Source organism: Pipra filicauda, unplaced genomic scaffold, assembly GCF_003945595.2.
Source record: "Pipra filicauda isolate LSUMZ 115617 unplaced genomic scaffold, ASM394559v2 scaffold38_size3968069_pilon, whole genome shotgun sequence".
NCBI classification, from domain to species: Eukaryota; Metazoa; Chordata; class Aves; order Passeriformes; family Pipridae; genus Pipra; species Pipra filicauda.
The window spans coordinates 693,018-710,446 of record NW_024104520.1 but is presented as its reverse complement, the minus strand read 5'-3'; the positions used below and the strand labels follow the sequence as shown (position 1 = coordinate 710,446).

The window sequence follows — 17,429 nt, the reverse complement described above, 5'->3', positions numbered from 1 at the left end:
GCAAGTATGCTGTATTTCTCATGGGAATTTGTCTGGCTTTGCTTCCAGATAGGATTACTTGTTAAACCTTTCTCTGATAAACTAAAGAGTCTTTCAAGACTTCAGCTTTTGTCTTATAGTGATATTTAAATCGTGCAATCAAGCCACAACTCTATGTTTTTAATAAAACTTGCAGTCTGAACTCTTCACCATTAGTCTTTTTTCACCTAAAATTGCTTGTGGGTCTTTGGGCAGTTCTCTAGGGTTTCAGTTTTTTTTACCTTTCCTATATACAGGGATGAAGAACATTGCTACTTCTTCTTCCCACATCTTGGTATTGCCAAGGCTTGTTTCTTCACACCTACTAACAAACCACATGGAGTTGTTTTTTTTTCCCCTTCAATTTTAGCCTCAAATCCTTTACAGAAGCACCACTTGTTGGTGTTGTGTCCCATGTAGCAGGCATGTCTTGTGTTTATTACTCTTAAATGCCACAGCCTTGCATTCAGCTTTATCCCTTTTGAGTAGATCCCACATACTGAGTACTACATGATTGGCTCCCCCTAGTTGTTTTTTACAACTCTATCAGCCTTTGCTTCATCCACTGATTTATTTGTCATGTTTTGCCTTCATGACCGATTTGTGGATGGAACTGTCAAAATACACTGATCCTAGTAGGAAACTCTGCAAACCACCATAATAAATGCTCCCAATCTGGGTTTGACAGGTTTATTTTCCAAAAAAAAAAAGGCCAAAGCTTTGGCCAGATTTATTTATTCTATGTAGTTCTGTTATTCAGTGGGACACAGGTTTCTCTCTGTCCCACAGGGACTCAGATATATATACCCTTCATTAGAACGATTTGGCCATTGCATTGGTTTCCATGCAGACAGGTCCTTCACTAGTACAGCAAGCCCAAGTCCATAGAAATATGGCACAAGATTGAGGCACTTAGGTCTGATTTGTATGGTCAAAAAATCCATTTAAATCCTAGTCAGCTCAGCACCTCAGATTTTTTTTCAGTAAAGCTCTTGAGCTGCCCAGAATTGTGCTGGTCTGTACCCAGAGACGCCTCTGCACCAGCCAGGGCAAGCACCACTGTGTTTAGTTCAGCTCCTAGATGCATTTGGGATTGGGAAACCAGACCTCTGAACCATGGTCTGTGGTAGGACCTTATTCTGCATGTGTTTTTGGACCACGTGTGTTACACACTGATGCTTCTCAGCCATTTTAATTTAAAAATATGGAGAGCAGAGGGAAAGATAAAGAAGATGGAGGGCAGTAATACTGATGCTGATACTCAGCAATACTTTAGAAAACATAATTCCTTTGAAGTAAGGTCTTTCATGGAATTGCCTCAGTTTTGATAGCTTCTTGCTTTAAAATGTTGTTGATTAACATATTTCTTTCAGATTCAAATGTTCCCCTATAACAGTCAGATATTTCAATTTTATTCCTGGGAATTATTTGCCATAATTAAGAAAATTAAGGCAGAGTAAAACAGTTTCATTTGCCATTTGACAATTTGTTACTAAAAATGTAACTTTGCCTTTCCCAGAATGAAAGCAAAGCTTGTTATACAAACACTTTATGGGGAAATAATCATTACCTTTACATGAGCCACCTGTTGGCAAGTGAAGTACTTATCAACCCAACTTTGTCTAAGTTTAGAAATGAGTAATTGCTATCAGTTTTGGGTCAACTTACAAAATAAAAGTCTCTGTATTGTTATCTGCAGGGCTTGGTTGCTGGGGCAGAAGTCTAGAAAGCTACAGGTGAGCAGTGGGATTGCGGAGTGAGGAGAGATAAAGCAAAGCCTCTCCTGATCACCAGAAACCTGCTGGTAATTCAGTGGCCATGCAGGAACTGGCATGTTCTCCAGCACTTTGCATCGCACCAGCAGGATGATTTCTAGTACTGGAAGCTGTTCTTGAAGCTACTCCTAAGTGCTGATGGCCACCTTTGCTGCAGACACTATCATACACTGTTTGTGATAGTGCATAACTAAAAATTCCTAGTGAACCTGAAATGCATTTATTCCTATCTAATTTACTAGGAATCAAGATTTATGACCAAATGTGGTTTGGTTTTTTTTTTCCTGTGCAGCTCCGTAGAGCTGGGTTTCATAAGTACTGCCTAAGAAAGTTAGCCCATGTAGCCCCAATTGATTTAACTAAATACACACAACAACTTATTCATTGCCACATGTCACAATCAACACCTTCACAGAGTTCAGATTTCATATACCCTGAGATTAACTCAGTTGGTTAAAACTTGGTGCTAATAATGCCAAGGTCAGTGGTATTAATGCTAATAATGCCAATGGTACACGTCATTGACTTAAGAGTTGGACTCGATGATCCTTATGGGTCCCTTCCAACTCAGAATTCTACCTTGATGAGAAAAAGAACACAAGCTTGTCTGGTCTGAGAGCTCTCCTCTCCTGTTATTACTGCCTTACAAAATGGGCTACCAATACAACCTAACCTTTTCATGTTGAAAAGCAATCCCTCTCAAGAAAATGGTTTCCAAAAATACCATTTTCTGAAGTGTTCAACCCTACTTGTGCACTTTTTTTAGTCCACGGTAAACTGGTTGTGAAAACTTGCTATTATATATTGTGGGTGTATGCAAGACATGAGCTAATACTATGGGCCTAGTGGCCTTAGTAAAGCCAAACTGATTTCAGTACATCCACTGTGTGTGATGAATGCTAGTAGAGGCAAAAAATTAAGCTACATTAAAATGTAGTCTTACTTGATTTTTAGTCTCTGAGAAAGAAGGTATACCTGATCTTGATGATGTAGATTCATAAAAGAGAGACAGAAAAAAATATTGCTAATGAGAAAGGTTGTGTTTTGGAGACAACTAACTAGACAATGACTCATTATCAGGACCTGAAACAAGACTGTCTTCTTTTCTTCTCAGAAAAAGGTAAATCCTGCTTGACTGTTCAACACCATGTTAGATGGATGTTAACAACTGCCAGCCTACCAGGAGCCAGGCTTACGAGCCCCTTGGTTCAGCATCTCTGCTCCAAGGACTCTTCCTTGCACAGGTGAACTATCAGACATAGAGGTTTCACTGAAACCATTCAAATTTCATTTTCCCTTGCTTACAAAACTCCTTCCCTGCTGCCGATAGGACAGGTGTAAATAGTTCTTGCCCTAAACATTAATTACCTTCTTTTTAACCTATATTTTTCACATATAGGTTATTATATTATATGGGAAACTTACAGTGTTGGCAGTGACTGACCTAAAGCATACCATGAGTGGGCTAATTAACTGAGGCAGATCTTTTATTAAATAGAAATACCACACCTTGATTAACAACAACAACAAAGGGCCCAATGCTGATGTCCCTTTTGCCAGGGCAAAGGCAGCTTGGGGCCCCAGTGAGAAAGCAATGCCCTAACTCCATATATCAACTAATCCTTGGGCTAGTCCAGATCTGGGCAGTGCCCTGTGAAGTTAGGCAGCCACATGCTCCTCTGTTGATCCTGGTGTGGTCAGATAGGTTTTTACAAACACAGGGACACAGCAGTGTCCTCGGGGCAGTAACTGTGTGTCCACTTCACTCACGTGCTCCTATAAAATGAGGCTCTTTATGTTTGGACTTAATTCATCCCTCCAGTTTTGTACTGCATAGTACATCATGTGTCCTTTTGCGGGTGACACAACCTCCAGCAGTCACATAGCCTGGGGATGGGTGCCAGCACCATGGGAGGCAGCAGGAGAGACCAGGGAGACCTGTGTTTCTGTGATAACTGTCAGGGGGAGGGGATGGGGGTACCCATCCCCCACTTGCAGACCATGTACCAAACAAACTCTGGCTGAGCTGACAGGGTGTGTCTTCATGGACAGTGCACAGCCATCCGCTTCCTTCAAGAAACTGCCACAGTTTTGCATTTTAAACCACAGCTGCTGCAGAGGAAGGCTGGTTGCTGAAATTTTAAATACACTTTGTTGGCAGAGGGAAATAACAGCTACTGGTTTAAATGTGACCTTCCAAGTTTTTTAGTTGAAATAATAAGGGAAAATGTTAATCCTGCTGCTCCCTATCGTCAGCAGCTCTGAAAGCATGGCTGTCATTAAAGTCCTTTATTTTCAAAATCTAACTCTATTCTCATGACAACTTTATATACATAAAATATATACAAAACCAACAACAGCTTACTAAGAATAACTGTGTAACTTTATCACAAACATCAGATATCCACAGAAATGCTCCTGCTGAAAACCCAGTTTGCTTATTTAGAGATTATTGGCTGCACAGAATAACTCAGGGGCCTTGTCAATTCTAACTACAGTAGTGACTTGAGTCAAGTGTAATGTGCCAGTCACCTTCCTATTTAAAGATAACTAAAATATCATTATACAACAGTTTTCTTTTTCTTGACAAGACTGTCACTCTGTTCCTGCTTATTATTCACATAAATGAGCTGAACAAAGCAGAAATCTTTGAGATTGTTGATGAAGTTGAGCCATGGTGTGCCCAACTGCAGGACCCAGGGCCAGCCTGCAGCCACAGCAGGAGCTGGTGAGCAAGGTGCTCCTTCCTAAACTAAAGGTGAAATAGGATGTCCCACCTCTTTTACAAATGGGCCTAACATGGCCACTGGCCCTGCAAGCGCTCATTGCTATCCCATGTGCTTTTCAGCAGAACACTTTGCCCTGTGTTTGCAATTAGTTTAGGAGACATCCTGCTGGAGGCAGCATCCTTGGCTCCTCTTCATGCACAGTGCAGACAGAGGCCAAGCAGGCAGCAGGTGCAGTAAAAAAAGGGTCTGATTTTTGGTGCAATATCCATGCAGAGACTTTGCCTGATTCCAAATTAATTTATATTTCAAGTGTAAAAGGCTAGTCCTCAGAGTGGTTTTCAATAGGAATTGGACCACATCTCGGTTTCCCACCTGCTACTTCTAACGAAATGCCAGTGTCTGAAGCTGAATCTTGTGGAGGGTCAGTGCAAGAGAGTGCAGCATTTCAGCACAGCTTTTTAGTCAAGGACCTTTTCTGAAGGTCTTTCATACAGGAAAGGGAAGGTTAGTTGGGATGGATAATGTCTTCACACTTTTACAAAAAGCAGTACCTGAGGCCAACAGTCCATGACAATGTCTGCAGTGTGTCAGACATATTGCTTTGCCTGCAGCTGAACTGGGTGAAGAAGTTGCCCCAGGCTAGACTCAACACTTTGAAAAGGTGGATTTTCTTAATCTGGATCGTTTTGGCAAAACTCTGTGGAGTAAGTGCTGGACTGCATCAGCAGACCTGAAGGGGCAGGAACATTGGCTGGCAAGAGACTTGATGAGTAGCTTGTGATGAGCAGCTCGGAAGAGAGTAATCTCAAAGATCAAATCAGCACTAGTTATTGACAATGACATGTCTGTCTGCTGTGCAAGTCATCCTGCTGCTAGCACCTCTAAAGCACTGCTTACTCTCAACATCATCCACGTGCCTGAATTAGGTCACCAAATTTGTCCCTCTTCAGCCAGGGTCACCTGGAAGGAATCTTTTGGCTCAGGTGCTGCATGGAACACAATGAGATGTGTATGCAGCAGGATTTGCTACACTGAATCATTTCCCATATTTGTTCAGGCAAGAACATGTACAGCAGGAGCTGTACACTGCCCACTAGAAGTACTAGACTTAAATATGTAGAGAGCAGAAGTGTACAGTACCTGAGGGATAGGATAAGACCTACCACTAAATCCTCAGACTAGCTGCTGAAATTAGGACAAGAGGAAACAGTCTTAAGTTGTGCCAGGGAAGGAAAAATTTCTTCATCGAAAGGGCTGTCAAGCATTGGAACAGACTGCCCAGGGAAGTGGTTGAGTTATGATCTCTGGAGGTATTTAAAAGACATGTAGTTGTGGCATTTAGGGACATGGTTTAGCGGTGGACTTGGCGTTGTTAATGGTTGGACTCAATAACCTTAGAGGTCTTTTTCAACCTAAAAATTCTATGATTTTATGAAATTCCCACTTCTGCTAATGGTGACACTTGACATCTTAACCTAGGGCCTATCATCAGGGTTCTGACTACTGATTTAATTGCAAGAGTTCATATTTCATGCTTAAATTTCAAATTTATTCTAGTCAGTTAGTTGAGTTCCCCTTATAAGGGGCAAGTTAATGTTCTGGGCCTGAAATGCAGTTTTCAGGGTGAATCTACTGCAGAGAGGGTCTGTGCACAGTTTTCAGTTGCTTAAATTTGTCCTAAGTGGCTTAAGCATGTTAAAAATGGTTGGTTTGAAACTCACCAAAACCTATTGATTTTGTCTTTTTATAGTATTAGATTCAAAGAAAGAAACAGAAAATGAAGTGTGATATTTTCAACAGTACTCAGCAAATAGTACTCAGTAGATAGTGCTACTCCTCTGACATCAGTTACAGGACTCTAATGGCTGCTATAATATTATATTTGAGACAGTGACAAGCACTACTGAAAATCCTGCTTTAAAAGTCTCGCAGGGATGGGTTATGTTCTCCATGAACCAATCAAAAGCAATGTATTTGGCTTAAAAAACTGTAACAAAATTACTAGAAATCTCTTCTTTTGCTTCTTGCTACTTTTAAGAGGAAAACACCTGAAATTATTCTGTAAATTAACATCCTGGAATTTCACAGGTTAAAGTTTGAATGTTAATCAGATAATTCAACAAGGAATTTATACATTCAATGATTGGCTACAACTTCAAACCAGGATTTTAAGGTTAAACTTCTTATTTTCATCACTGTCATTAAGAACAATAATCACAGATCTAGTTCTCTTAGCCATATTATACCAGTTCCCTTAGCCTAGTAATCTTACCTCACAGCAATTTTATGTGCAATTTAAAAAATGGAGCTAAAATTAACCCATACAAAATAAAGTCACCTTGTATTGTGCAAACTTCCTGCCTATTCTGTTATCAGCCCTCTCTTCATCCTTCTATGGCATATTTAATCTGGTGTGTGATTCACTTTGCACTATCTGTAAGCACTGTCAACGCCCAGCAGTGAACATTCCCAGTGTGAAGGTCCCTCAATGACCCAACCTCCTGGCTTCAGAACTGCAAAAATAGTATTCAATGAGGTATCAGAGCCACAAGGATCGAGTTCAGCTCCTGGCCTTGCACAGGACCATTCCCAAGAGTCACACCATGTACCTGACAACACTGTCAGGCTTCACGCTGTGACAACTTCCCTGGGCAGCCTCTTCCAGCACCCAACCACTCTCTGAGTGAAGAGCCTTTTTCTAATATTCAGCCTAAACCTCCCCTGGCACAACTTCAGGCCATTCCCTCAGGTCCTGTCACTGATCACTATGGAGAAGAGATCAGTGCCTGCCCCTCCTCTTCTCCTCACGAGGAAGTTGTAACTGCAATGAGGACTCCCCTCAGTCTCCTCCAGACTGAGCAGACCAAGTGACCTCTGCCGCTCCTCATACAGCTTCCCCTCAAGGCCCTTCACCATCTTCATTACCCTCCTTTGGACACTATCAAGAGCTTAATATCTTTCTCTGGTGCCCAAAACTGCACACAATATTTAAGGTGAGGCCATACCAGTGCAGAACAGGGAGGGACAACCACCTCCCTCAACTGGCTGGTGATGCTTTGCCTGATGCCTCCCAGGACATGGTTGGCCCTCCTGGCTGCCGGGGCACTGCTGACTCATATTCAACTTGCCATCAATCAGGACCCCCAGGTCCCTTTCCACAGCACATTCCACAGCTTTCCAGCATCTCATTCCCCAGTCTGTATGTACATCCAGGGTTGCCTCATCCCAGGTACAGAATCTGGCACTTTCCATCACTGACCTTCCTCTGGCTGGTAATTGCCCAGCCTTCTAATTTGTCGAGGTCTCTCTGCAGGGCCTTCCTGCCTTCGAGGGAGTCAAGAGCTCCTCCCAGTTTTGTATCATCTGCAAACTTGCTTAGTATCCCTTCCAGCCCTGTGTCCAAGTCATTTATGAAGATGTTGAAGAGCACAGGGCCTAAGACAGAGCCCTGTGGAATCCCACTAGTGACAGGTCACCAGTCTGATGTTACCCCATTCACTGTTACCCTCTGTGCTCGACCCATGAGCCGATTGTTCACTCACCACATGATGTGTTTATCCAGCTCTGTGCTGGACAGTTTGTCCAGAAGGATCCTGTGAGAGACAGTATCAAAAGCTTTACTGAAATCCAAAAAGATTACACCAACTGGCTTCCCTTGATCAACTAGGTGAGTTACCTTGTCATAGAAAGAAATCAGGTTGGATAATCAAGACCTTCCTCTATGAAGCCATGCTGGCTGTGACCAATGACTGTGTTATCTTTCAGGTGTTTTTCAATAATTTCCAGAACAATCTTCTGCATAACTTTACCAGGCACTGAAGTGAGACTGACAGGCCTGTAGTTTCCAGGGTCCTCCTTCTTGCAAATCAAGGCAACATTCACCAGCTTCCAGTCATCTGGGTCCTCTCCGGATTCCCAAGACCACTCAAAAGTCCTTGAGAGAGGTTGTGCCATGACATCAGCAAGCTCTTTGAGGATTCTGGGTCAAATCCCATCAGGTCCTATAGATCTGTAGGAATCCAGCTGGAGCAGCAGAATCCCACACAATTTCAGACTCAGCTGGGAGTTGATCATTCTCACAGTCATGGTCCTCCAGCTCAGGGCACTGAGACCCCCTTGGTCCATCATCCATGTTGAAGACAGAGGCAAAGAAAGCATTAAATACCTCTGCCTCATCTCTGCCCTGTTTGTGAGGTGACCATCCTTATCCTTTAACAGGCTGATGATATTTCTATACTGCCTATTGCCATTAATTTATTTGAAAAAACTCTTTTTATAGTCCCCCACATTTCTGGTTAGCTTTAACTCCAGTTAAGCTTTGGCCACATGAATTTTCTCCCTACAGTTGCAAGCAGAATCTCTGTATTCTTCCCAAGACATCTCAAATAATAAAGTAAGAAAACTTTCCTGAGCCTAGCTGTGCTTCTTACCATTGCTTTTTGATGATCACAAGTGAAAATTTGTTCATGCATATATGGTTTTCTCACTATGAGAGTGAAAAATTATCTATGTACCAAAGGACCACCAACACCTAGAGCATCCTACTGACGTGTCCCCGCTTCTACAATGTGAATTCTGTCAATGCTATGTGTGTTTCTTGAGTGTTTTTATGCTACTGCAGTGCCAAGCTAGCCACCTCAGCTTGTACCACTTCTGAAGGAAGTTTGGGTAAGCAAAACCCAGTCTCCTCCCTAATTTTATAATCCACTTTGCTGCAAGTCATTTAGAACTTTGTCCAACAAGTTGTGTAACCCCTATGTTGTACTGTTTGCCCCAGCTCCATTTTTTACTGAGTCCATTTCAAAATAATTCTATAACTCTCAGCTATTTCAATAGGACTGATCACTGGCTGAGGCCGAAGTTATTACCCCGCAGAGTATTGAAGCCACATGTTGAGGAAAGCTTAGAAGATGAGAGATGGTTTAGCTCTTATCAGCTAAATCAGGAAAAAGCACAACCCTTCCTTTCTTCCCAAGTTCTCATATTTCAGTCTAGTCAACATAAGCTATTATTACCATGGTCAGACAGGAAAATGTGTGACATATAAATAAAGTTCAATGTAGTCACTTGGTATGTAACAAGTCTTTCCTATTTTGGATGAGCCATACTTGATGGAAAACTTTTTGTGTTGTTTCTTTACCACAAAGCAATTAACTCTGTTCTCAGCAGAGATGCTGATACGGGTAAGTATGTCCTGCTTGTATTAACTTTTAAAAAGCATTCTACTTAGAAAGGGAGAAGTGTTTCACTCAGGGTGGACTAGGAGTTCACAAGCTTTTGTGATATCTTTCATAAGAAAGATAGTAAAAACAATGTTCTGCAACTGAAAAACAAAACCACGACTAGACTCATCTGTTAATTATTACACAAGAAAGATAAGACATTCACCTATTTCACTTCTTGCCCCTTTGAAGAAAAATCTTACATATGAACACAGTGATTTAATTCTATCATTGACAATGTCTGTGAAAGGCTTTGCTGAACTCTAGAGTAGGGGTATGTGTGCATGCGCTTCTTTGTTGTTATAACACAGAACACTCTATCTGTCTGTCTACATAAACATTACAGTAAGATGTTCCACCCCGCAGTGCAACCAATAGTATCTAAAAAAGTTCACAAACTACAGTTGCCTTTTCAGCTTTTCTGGTCCAACCTTTTCAGCTAACTTTTCCGGAGATCCCAGAGCAAAACATAACACATCCCGCCTGTTCATATAAAGTCTACTCGCTTAATCAAATTTATTACAACAAAAATAGCTTTGGACTTTTCAGTTTGCCCTAATCTCATGCACTATTTTTATTACAACATTCTCAATTTTGTGTATACCACGTGAACACTGCAACAATGGGGGACCTGCAAATCTGCTTTCAGCAGGAGGCCAGGATTCCAGGGAAAGCTGAAAGTGGCTCAATATGTTCCCTCCCCCTCAGGTCACAGAAATGAAAATCAACATAAAGCAAACCACAGTTGGGATGTGAATGCTGGCTGCTGAAAGTACATTAAACTCAAAGCATTTGCCTTAGTCCGTGGTTGGCGTTTTTGTTCTTTTTTTTTTTTTTCCTTTGTGCACTGACATTTGACCCTTTTTATAATATGCACCTTGCACCACTGAAACCCAGTTAGTTATTAATTAAACTCAGGTACCAATGGCTGACTTGTACATATCACGCTTTTAACTGCCTGGTGTTGCCTGTGCATGGAGGAGAGGGGGATGGAAGTCAATCGTCTTTGCTGTGAAATTCTGTCATATCGGCAGAAAGGAGCTGCAAAGTGCAGCAATTTGTACCTGACCTCTGATCTAAGAAGTTTGTACAGACCTTTGAACGTTGGATTGAAATTGAGAAACCAGGTTTACAAGTACAAGGAAGAGGTTTCCAGCACTCGTTACCTGTGCCCAGGGTTAATATTATAAATAAAAAAAAATGTTTAACCAAGGCAGGAACTTTCTCAGGGGGCACCATTCCTGCACTGGGTTAATTCAAGACAACATAAGTCTACTGAAATTACAGCTCAGTTGGAAATACCTATGGTTTGGAAATGAAATTTCTGTTCGCTCTAGAAAAGGAGTGGGATTTGAGGCAGATATAATTTGAAATTCACCTTTTGTTGACCTTAACTGAGATTACTTTTTTTTAATTAAAAGCTGAAGAAAGAAGACAAGGATCATTTGATTCAATATAATTTCTTCAGCAAAGAATGGAGCTGAAATGCAGAATTGAATAGAAATTATTAAAGAGTAGCAAAATGGCTACTTCTTTGTTAACTTTATTTATTTTTATATAATGCATTATCTAATCTTGGTTATACAGTATATGAGAAACACATGGAAAAATAATCAAACCAACAATATTACAACAAGCTCTTAATAGACAGCCGTGTGGCCTTGCCTTGACAAGCAAAAAGGACGTTTTGTAGTTCTGTTAGATTAACCGTCTTAATTTAATTAAAAACCTCTCTCACCTCTTTCATACAATGGCAAGGTCTTTGGTCCAACATCATCAGCTAACCCCAACATACACCACTGTGGACCATGAATTGGGTGTGAAGGCTTTCAGAATCAGCTGTGATAACGTGACTGAAAAAGATGCCCTTTCTGCAACCCAGCATCTCTGTCCATGGAGCACTGCAAGGGATGGCAGTAACAGTTTGCCATGACATCCCTCACATGCTCGGAGCCCTGGCTGTCATCCTTGGCAAGCTTGGATGTGCAAACAGTGAGGGAGCCCTTTACACACACATTTTGAAACATGGCTTCAATCCCACCTAGCTCAGGACAGGACACCACTATATACAGCTGCTGCATCTGGTCCATATGCAAACTAACATTTTTGTCATTGATTTTAATTGAGCTTTACTTACAACATCTACATTATTTTTTTCCAAGTTTAAGTTCAAAATTCATTATTGTTATCAGCACTGACCCCAATAAAACAATAAATTAATAAATAAATAAGCGTGAACAGATTAGCGTCACGTGTCCAATGTCATATACAAGTCTTACACATTTCACATGCTGCTTAAGCAGAATATGAATAGAATAATATCAGAAGTTGATATTCTTAAAATACTATCAAATTTTCACTATGCAGAATGAGTTATATAGATTCATTTGTAACAATAATACTTGCATACATACCCTGCTTGCTTAACCTTCCCAGACACCTTCAATCCACAAGCCCCAAATTTTGTACCAGAAGCTGATAATCCACTTTTAAAGTTTGATTTTTTTATGTCAATCTCTTGAAAAAGCAGAACAAAATACCAGGCAGCACAAACAGACAACGGCAGAGACGGACTGACTGAAAACACAACAGCAAACAGTTGTAATTGGCTACCTTTCAGTCCATTAATTTAAGGTAGTAGAAAAAATATCTTCGAAATATGATTTTGTTTTCTTCTGTCTAAAATATCAGCAGTTTAGTTTTCACTGTTCACACATTTGCTTTGTTGTTTGTTATGCAAATTCTTTTAGATATTCACATGTCGATCTCTTAGTTCAAGCTTACAAGCAGTTGCTTCCTTCTCAAATAACTCCTTAGGACCCTCTGAAGGAAGGCAAAACCCCAAAACAACACCTTAATGATGATATACTCTTGGTCTCAACTCCCTGATAAATAAAAAACAGATAAAAAGCCCTGCAGAGCAAACAAGATTTCCCTTACCTCTCTGGTCCTGCGATCGAAGTGCAACAGGTTAAGAGGACTTGCGCCTTTGCCCGAGCAACCTTTCTTCCTAATGGCAAAAGCCGTGTAACCTGGTTATACAGTTTATGCATCTCTTTATTGGCCAGCGAGCGTTAGCCATTTAAATTCCTTGGGAGTCATTTGTTAAGGGCTCTTAGGCTGAGGCTAAGTGGGTGGGACGGGAGGGAGAGGGGATGTTAGTGCTGCCAGACACAGAGAGCTCTCCAAAGTGGTTTGAAGATTAATAGAAAACCATCTGCAAGGAAGGGATCTTTGAAGGGAGGGCTGGGTCCAACCTTCAGGGAAGCACAGGAAAGAGAAACCGTAACATTTTTGCAGGTAGGAGGAATTTGAAGAAAAAGATTTCATTCAAAATTCAAACCTTGGAAAAAAGGGAGTGAAACATGTACAAACAACTCCTTCCTAGCACAAGGCGTTGTGCAAATAGTTTGGGTTACTCACAACAGATAAGATAAGAAAAGGGCATATTTTGCTTGATGGCATGAGGCTTTTTCAGTGAAAATTCTTTTTTCTTTATACATGTCTGGTAAAATTATTTTAGGCTATACTGAATCAATTTATCTTTGGTTGTAAGAAAAACAAGGGGTCTGCAGCTCCTGGACTGAGAGGTAGATTTACTGATCACGTCAGCAGTGGGACGGTAGGAATAACTCAGCCTGTGCTGTGTACCCGACATGCACTGTTTCAGCAGTAAACACGGAACTCCAACGTGTTTGCTTGAAAGAAAAAAAGCACCCAGTGCAGAAGTAAAAGCACAGGGGTGGTAAAACATGATTCATGGCAGCAGAAATGGTCTGTACATAACAACGGAGCATTAGGCCCCAGGAGCACTTAGGCAAAGCAAACAACACACCTTCTCAAGCAGCCAAGAGGAGGAACCACTCCGAAACACTCTTTGGATGATGGATTTGCCTGGTTGGCAAATAGTGTGCACAGCCAGCCAGCGGGAGAAGAGGGAGCAGGGCATGCCTTGAAAGATGGCTAATTTCAGGGAAAGGACACTGCCTAAAGGAGGTGAAAAGCAAACAACATATTGCAGAAGCAAAACAATTACAGCTTTCAGTCCTTTTCCAGTTGTTTTTACTGGTATTGCCATTCCTATCTCTGCACCCCCCCATATAGTAAAGCTTAGTCCAAATCTTCATCCAAGCAGCACACAGGCTCAGGGCAACAACCTCAGGGCAACCCCATGTGCAAGAAGAAGTGTACTAACCTCTTCATGACAAACCATAAACTAGAGTAGATTCTGCAGAGGAAGCACTGGTAGTTTGTATCAGATGGTTCTTCATAATAATTTATTCTTGTCCTCCGAGTGTTTTGGTCTGGGCACGTAAAACATAAGAGACATCCTCATACTGCTAAGTCAGAGGTTCATCAATAGGGAAGAGGGGTAGGGGAGTCAGCGGGTGTACAGATAAGAGTTCTAAAACTAGAAGGCTCCAAGTTAGAGAGAGAAATGTGGAAGATGGCGAAGACTGGCAAAAGAAGTATCTTTGTGGCAGTTTCTGAGAGCGAACAGGAAGGAGAGCTGTTCTACTTAACACTGCAAACCAATAGGTGATTGCTGTTCTGGCTTTTTATACTTGTTTATCCACTGTACTGTGGCTGTGGTGTGTTAGGCACTGTACAAACACACCTGCAGCCTGGATCCAAGTCCCAGAGTGCCTCCAGACCAGGTCTACTGAAGTCTTTCAGCTTTAGAATTCATCTCTGCAAATGTTAGCTACAAAAGCCACAGAGAAGCAGGTACTCCCTAAGGGCAGGGAAGCTGCAGCATGGAAATTTAAGAAGTTTGCCCAAGACTATCAAAGGAATCAGTCTCAAAACAGGGGATAAAATCTAGGAGATTCTGCCACAATCCGATCCATGTCTCAGTCCCACTGATCTCTATAGGGAAGTAAGTATAAAAAATTTAGCAGGTATGAATTTGCAAAATTTCACCAGATTAATTGATTTTTAAAATCAGTATCTTTCTCTTGCTTTGCATTTTTCTGTTTGAAAACAAACCAAACTTTTAACCATAAGCATTGTAAAGTGAGCTTGTCTGTGTTGCATGGGGTCTGTGCAGATAGCTCAGCTGAAACAGAAGAGAAAAAAAAGAAAAAAAAAAAGATAAAAAAAAAATGGAAAGTTATGAGATTCAATCGTCTGTGTACTTAAATATCCAGAGAAAACTATTCTGTGTAACTGGAATTAAAAAGCATTGATGCTAGTGAGATGATGGGCTCATTTTTAGAAGGCTCTTCAATATACCATGTCAATTAGGATCACACAAGGAGGCTGCTCAAACACTTGGCTTTTATTTCGTACTTTCACTTTTAGCTGCAGCTTGTTGTTGGTGTCCAAGTTATTTCCCCGTTACTGTTTAAAGCAATGAACCTCAGCAGATCAAGGTGCAGGTTATTCTGAGGTGTTAGCATCCCCAGTGGCAGAATTTAAAAATATATTAATTTGTCCTTTTATAAGGAACTTAAGAAAGTTGGGCAGAATGAAAGAGAACAGTCCAGACCATGCCCATGTTTCCCATAAACCTTCCATTTCCTTTCATTTGTTCTTGTGGTGGGATTGTAGGTGAAAGGTTTTTCCTAAATAATTATTCTCCTGAATACAGTAATAGAAAAAGCTGGATATTTCAAGAAAAAAAGTGAGATTCACTGGAATATGCTAATGCCTGTCAATGGGAACCTTCTCCCTGATGCAGAAAAGACTTCCAAGGAGTTGGTGTGCTTCCCATCATCTGTCTCTTTTCTACAAGCAGACACATGAAGTGCCTTTCCTGATGTGGGGTGCTGGGGTCCTCCATGTGATGACATGCAGTAGTAAAGCATTGGATCTGCTTTCTGAGATTTTTAGAAAGATCAAACCCAAATGCTTTGAGAGATCCAGAGGCTGACCACTCATCATTTTATTGGGGTGATGTCATTATCTGGGTGAGAGTATTTCTTATGATCATGGTAGTAAATAGGTTTCAGGAGATATTTCATGATGGCAGTTTAGCATCATGTAACAGTGCAGACATGAGCAAGTGAAAGGAGAAGGGAGAGTAAGAAGCAAGCAGTGGATTGGCCTTTATGTTTGTATTTGGTCTTCAAAAACTACTGAGACACTGCAGTGTAATGAGAAGGGAATGTGCCAAGTAAAATATTTCACTGAAAGGACACATGAATTTAAGAGTGACCGGCAAGGTGTCTAATCTCAATCTCAGAAAGTCTGTATGGTTTATCAGTATATTTACACATAAGCCCATTCTTAGTCACAACACAACCACAAAAACTAGGATCTCATCACATAACAGACAGCATTTTCTCCCCTTTCTTTCATTTCCTTCTCTTTTTAACAAAACCACTTTGTATTTGGTGGAACAGGTTCCCACACGTTTATAGAACCATTTTATTGCCTATTTGAAGTTTTAAAGAGACAACATCACTTTATTTAAATGAATAACATGTTATTTAACACCTTTTCTTACACAATGTGGGTTGATACAGAAGAATTTATCATTTCCTGACTTTCCTAAGCTACTGAAGACCAAAATCTGAGGAGATCCTTTAGAGAACAGAGTCAGTAACAGGTACTACACCAACTCGGGTTTTTTCGGGTGGATAGTATACAACAAACATACATCTAATTGTATGTCTCAAATCAGCTTTACTATATTGTCTCTAGAGATTTTCAGAGGTATTTAGGCACCCAGGTAAACACCCGGAGACAACAGCTTTACAAGTTCTCTCACACCAAAGCCCTTTCTATGCATAACCTATGTCAATGCTTTGACCTTCATCTTGCCACGTCACAGAAGATTCCCAGCAAATGCCCTTTCAAAGATGGACTCCTTGTCTGCTCTGCCAGCCAGCCAAATACCCCATCCCACTACGGACATGACAGAGTCACAGCCCTGAAGGTGGAGTCTCAACAGGGGGAAATTTGTTCAAGGACACCTTGGGCTTTCTCTTTTTGTTTTTTAATCCTAGGTTTCTCTGGTTCATGGGCAGTGAGAGTTACCCTAATAACCTTTTCAGTCATTAGGCAAATTTTTTTTTATTTTTAGCAAGCACTTTATTGTCATTCTGCAAGGAAATTCAGCACAGAGGATCACCCTAAAGAGTAGGCTCAGTTTCCCCATGTGCAGTGTTCTGCTTTTATTTAAACCTGAAAGCAGGTTTTAGGTTCCGAAATCTAAGAAAACAGATACTGAATAAACCAATGGAGTGGAACAGATTTTAATTAGCACATAAGAAAATAAGGAAATCAGCAAATCCCAAAGTTTTTTTATATAACCCTAGCCATTACATTTCTGTGGCATGTTTGCTTTCCATTGTATTAAATACAGGGAGGGTTCTGGATAGACATATCTACAAGGGAGGTTAATATGATAATTGCCTTTCAGTCCTAGGGTAAATAAAACACTCTATGAGAAAAAGGTTTTGCCCTCATTAGCCTGATGCGGCTGCTCAAGACCACTGTTTCACACCACAGTCTCACAAACATGTTAAACTGGTGTTGCCTATGAAGAGTCTCACTCCATTCTTCCTGCAGCCACTCTGCATCCTCTGCATGTACTGCCACAAGTGTTTGTGTGGCTGCACCATGCACCCACACCACCTGAGCACCTGTGCTGGCAGAGGGGAAAAAGAGGGTGGGACCTGTCCTTCTGCCAGCATATCTGGCTTAAAGCTTTTGTTGGGTCACAACATTGAGCAAAT

General features: G+C 41.1%; 1 protein-coding gene across 4 annotated transcripts in view; it reads right to left on the bottom strand.

The window, feature by feature from the left end:
• RBM47 (RNA binding motif protein 47) overlaps nt 1-17,429 on the bottom strand; it is a 78,842-nt gene that overhangs the window by 10,832 nt on the left and 50,581 nt on the right. The window contains exon 1 of one of the 4 annotated variants that reach the window (XM_027731614.2): nt 12,685-12,721. The exons of the other annotated variants lie outside the window; for them this stretch is intronic. The gene's annotated coding sequence lies outside the window, so the exon portion shown is untranslated. Of the gene's footprint in view, nt 1-12,684; nt 12,722-17,429 lie in introns of those variants that run through there. 4 annotated transcript variants of the gene reach the window in all.